The following is a 5,666-nucleotide window of genomic DNA, read 5'->3' on the forward strand; positions in this document are numbered from 1 at the left end:
GGACAAGCTTGAAATAGTATTACATAATATCCGCCCTTGCTATGCAAGCACTCTAGCCTCTGCTACTGAAATATGTAACATTGATCAATTGAGATCCTTGTGCAGGAATTATGAAATTGTTCAGTCTAGGCTCGTCCACTTTCGAGAACCATCTGCAGCGACTTCCGATACCTTGGCACCAGAATTTGCGTACAAATATGCGACCAAGGTGAAATCGACCTACGACTATAAATCTAGCTATAGTTACAACAAACAGTCGTATCAACCATTAAAAATAAACAGGAACACTAATATTAATCAAAAATATCTACACAGTATTGAAGAAAGTCATCACGATGCAAGGGAAAAATTACCCTATTGTCCTAGGTGCCGCAACAATACGCATAGTTTTAGGGACTGCACTAATACGGAAGTTTTGTGTTTTAAGTGTGGTCGCAAGGGAGTTAAGAAACCTGAGTGTTCAAATTGTACTGGCAAACAGGCTCCAAAAAACTAAATTTGCAGAATTGTAGCAAACCATTGTCCCTGGAACATGTAAAGATACAACGTACCAGCCAGGATGAATGGAAGAATTGGTTAAAAATAATTAGTTTATTTTTTAATGGCTACAAGGTTGCTTCAATTCTGCATACAAAACCAATTAACGATAAAAGACCCTATGTTAATATTAAGATACACGATTTGACAGTTTCCGGCCTTTTGGATTCAGGCTCAGCGGTTACTATTTTAGGCAACAATGCTCATAGTGCATTAGTTAGTCGTGGGTTGGAGTTGTGTACTGATGATAAATTGACTATTGTTGCGGCTGGTGGACAAAATCTTAAAAGTATAGGCTATATTAATATGCCCGTGCATTTCGAAAACCAGTTCCACATTATTCAGAGTCACGTAGTTCCAGAAGTTCAATCATCGCTTATTTTAGGGATTGACTTTTGGCACACATTTAAAATTTGCCCGAAGTACTTGAGTTCTATTCATTGCCCCGGCCCTCCATTGGCTAATTTAGATGTTGGTAGCCCAACCAATTTTTTGCGCTCGTATGATTATTTGGACGAATCACAAAAGGCCGTCGTTGACAATATTACCAAGCAGTTTGAAGAAATATCTTTTGAGCGCAAAGGACTTGGACGCACAAACTTAATTACTCACCACATCGACACGGGGAATTCTCCTCCTGTGAGACAGCGCTACTATAGGCTTTCACCAGAAAAACAGAGAATCCTAGTCGAGCAAGTAGACGAAATGCTCCAGCTTGATGTAGTTGAGCCTTGTGAGAGTGCCTGGCAATCCCCGGTATTGTTAGTCACTAAAAAAGATGGTCAGCCACGGTTTTGCTTAGCTAGTAGGAAGCTAAACTCTGTTACGAAACGTGACGCTTATAACTTACCTTACATATCGGAGATATTGGACAACTTGCGAGACGCGCGCTATCTTAGCAGTATTGACTTATCAAAGGCTTTCTGGCAATTACCAATAGCACTCGAAGATAGGGACAAGACGGCATTTTACGTTCCGGGACGAGGGACGTTACGGTTTAAGACTACACCGTTTGGTTTGACCAATGCGCCTTCTACGCAACAGCGGTTAGTCGATTTATTGTTTGGCAACATGGATCACAAGGCGTTCGCATATTTAGATGATGTGATAATAGTAAGTAGCACGTTTGATGAGCATGTTAGTCTTCTTCTTCGCGTGTTAGACAAACTGCGCCATGCTAATCTAACAATTAATTTAGAAAAGTGTGAATTTTTTCGAAGTAAACTTAAATATTTAGGCTATGTGGTCGACGCGAATGGTTTGCGGACTGATCCGGATAAAGTTACAGCCATTCTAAATTACCCAACTCCTACATGTCGTAAGGACTTGAAACGGTTCCTAGGCACGGCAACATGGTACCGGAGATTTGTCCCAAACTTTAGCACTATCGCAGGGCCGCTTAATAGGTTGACATCGAACAAAAAATCAACACCTCCCTTCCAGTGGACAGATGAGGCCGACACTGCGTTCAAAAAACTTAAGGAATCTTTGGTCTCTGCACCTGTTCTCTCCTGCCCAAATTACGATCTGCCTTTCGAAGTCCATACAGATGCTAGTAACTATGGGATAGGTGGTATGCTCACACAAACTATTGACGGGAAAGAGCACCCTATAGCGTATATGAGCAAGTCCTTATCGGGGGCCGAAAAGAATTATAGCATTACCGAACGTGAGACCTTAGCTGTTCTCGTGGCTCTCGAGCACTGGCGTTGCTATCTGGAGAACGGAAAGACATTTACGGTTTACACAGACCACAGCGCACTTAAGTGGTTCCTTTCCTTGAACAATCCTACGGGTAGGCTTGCACGTTGGGGAGTTCGATTATCGTCGTTTGATTTTGAAATCAAACACCGCCGCGGTGTAGACAATGTGATTCCCGACGCTTTGTCTAGAGCTGTCCCGGTCACTACTATCACTACTGCTAGATCACTCACGACTTCTAGTGATGATTGGTATAAGACCCTTTATAATAATTGTTTGACCCAGCCTGTACATTATCCAAATTATCATATCAAAAATGACGCTCTTTTCCGTTGTAGTAAGAATAAGTGTTATCTCACAAATGAATTTTCGTGGAAAGAGGTAGTTCCTTCAGAACTTAGAAACACTGTCATTGCTGAGAATCATAGTGAACCAACTGCTGGTCATTTGGGTATTTTTAAGACCTACAGACGTATCGCCCTTAGATACTATTGGCCAGGCATGTATCGAGACGTAGCAAATTTCGTAGGTTCATGTTCCACTTGTCTCAAATACAAAATTCAAAACCATGCTACCCTTGGAGAAATGGGTCGCCCCAAGCAGTGCTCTCGACCGTATCAGATGTTATCGATTGATTTAATGGGTCCTTTGCCTGTGACTCGAAAACAAAATTGCCATATTCTAGTGATAACTTGCTGTTTTTCGAAATTTTGTCACATTTATCCAATTAAAAAGGCAACTTCAGACATTATAGTCCGAATTTTAGAAGAGCAAATTTTCCTCGTTCATGGTGTGCCTCAAACAATTTTTCTCGATAATGGCTCTCAGTTCATTAGTAGTCATACAAATGCACTATTCAAAAAGTATAACATACCAAACGTATTTTTCACGCCAAAATATACCCCCCAGGTGAATACCGTAGAGCGGTATAATAAAACAATTATTACTTGTATTTCTACGTTTGTTGATAGCGATCATCGGTCATGGGATACTTTTATTCCTAGTGTCCAGTTTGCCATTAATAATTCGGTTAACGAGGCTACTGGTTTCACTCCGTCATTTCTTGTCTTTGGCAGAGAACTAGTAGTATGTGGCTCTCATTATACTGATATTGATTTGGGTGATCAAGTTTTGTTTCTACCTCGAGATGTGTATGCCGAAAACCTAGGGTGTTTGAGCTCCATCTTCGATCAAGTTCAGAAATCTTTATATCACGCACACGTAAAAAACACTGCTAACTATAATTTACGCAGAAAGCCTTTTGAATTTAATGTAGGAGATACTGTTTATAAACGCGCTTACGTCCTGAGTGACAAAGATAAGTATTTTAGTAAGAAGTTAGCACCGAAATATATCAAGTGCAAAGTTGTCGAAAAACTCTCGCCACTTGTCTACGTTCTAGAAGACATGTCGGGTAAAAACATAGGCACTTGGCATATTAAAGACTTGAAAATATTAGGTCAACACTCATAGTTGTTACGTTTCGTTTTTGTTGCCCATGTCCATTAAAATCTTTTTTTTACATTTCTTGCAAAAAGTCGTAAGCCGATTCATATGACTTATGACTTTCGTTATGCTATAGAGTCTTATAATTTTACATATTATTTGATTTATTTTGACTGTTGGTGAAGTATGAAAGGTTGTGTGAAAGGTGATTGTAAGAAATTGATACACGATTGAAAATTGCGGATTTTAATTTTAAAATTAAAATCCTTATGCGCGACGGGGGGTAATGTAACGTAACGTTACAACTGAAATCGTCTGAAAAATAAAAAAAGATAAAAAAAAAACCTTAAAACAAAAGTATTTATGTTCAAAGCAGTTATTTTATCGACTGTACCGCTGAGGTGAGAACAATAGTTCCCACCTCCCCCCGAGACGTAGGTTCGGCTGGCGCAGACACTGCGCAGCCGCCGCGCCGGAGTCGTCACTAGACTTCCATATTAGTCTTACGTTTGTATTCGAGTTCAGTTAAAGTTCGTTTTCAAACCTAGACGACTTACCTACAAATAATTTATTTAAAAAATATATTTAGTACAGCAATATCGTGTGCTGTTTAATATTAACACGATTAAAATAAACGGATTCGACCCCGCTTTTAGGGGTTCATGCCTAGCTGTTTTTTTCACGCTTCTTGCTTATTGCTTCACCCGATAACTGCGTCTGTGCTGAAAAGGTCATCTCCGCCCAGTAACCCGTACCCTGGTGATCTAGCCAGCCCAGGAAACCTCCAGGAGTCCAGACGTGGTGCTTCAGCGGGTCAACCCACGTCAGTTGGCTGCCGGAATTCAGGAGGGTAACCTACAGAGGGAGAGTCAGATCAGCCGTACAACCACGCCCTACAAATTCGTGTGCTCAACTGCCTGTGTTTTTTTTTATATGTAATATATATATTTTTTACTTGAGACACTATTGTTTTTGTTTTTTTTCTTTTTTTTAAAGGAAAGACTAAGCAGTTGTCGCAGGCTCTCTCAACTTCATAGCCAGCGTACTGTGATTGCCATGTAGCGCTTACTGGTAGTACAGTGAATTGTAATTTTGCATGTGTAAATACTATTATCCTGACTACCCCGAAACAGTCTTATATTCCAGTTTGAAGGAAAAATACTTTCGAGTTTTCGTCGTGTGTCAAGATGGAGCTAATATCACTGATGTACTTTAAAGGTCTATGGCTAATATGCAAGTTGTGATGTCTCTGGACTCCTGTGACCATTATAGATAAATAAAAAGTTCAATGAATATTTTAAAAGAATCTGAAAACCCAAGTATACTAGCATGGTTTAAATTTTCTGTATTTATACACTTTAGTAGACGCTACACGGCCAGTAATGTTACTCGTTCAATCCTAGATAAACGTTTAATTAGCAAAATAAAGCAATTTAAATATCTTTGCTCCTCGCATTACCACCAAAAAGTTTTAACCCGCGCTGTGAATGTAAAACATATTTAAAAAGGTCTTAAAAAGGAAAAATGTTTTCTTAGACCATTTTGAATCTGTATTGTGTATTCGTATTTAAAGTGATCAGTAATATTTAACAAGTATTTTCCTAATGATTACGCCTTTTGAGCTTCATTAGAAATTACCTACATAGGAACTTTCAAAATTTTGTGAAGCAAAAAAAAATATTTTGAATACACACAGATTCGGTAGATAAAACTAAAACTCTGTTTTGGACAATTAGTATTAGTTGATAGGGACTAGCGGCTATAGCAATTAATTAACACGTAAATTAAATACTTGAAAACATTGTGTTGACTTGTATAAGAGAAAATATAATTCAGAATGACACCGCACATCAAAAGTAAAAGGAACTTAATACAAATTCAAATATAGTGCATCATAGACAATTATACGTGGACAGCATCACGACCTTCCAACATTAGTATGCCTTAACATCGGTGGAAAGAATGAACAAAATTCTCTTTTT

The sequence above is a fragment of the Bombyx mandarina genome, chromosome 25 (genome assembly GCF_030267445.1).
Source record: "Bombyx mandarina strain Sakado chromosome 25, ASM3026744v2".
Classification (NCBI taxonomy): Eukaryota; Metazoa; Arthropoda; class Insecta; order Lepidoptera; family Bombycidae; genus Bombyx; species Bombyx mandarina.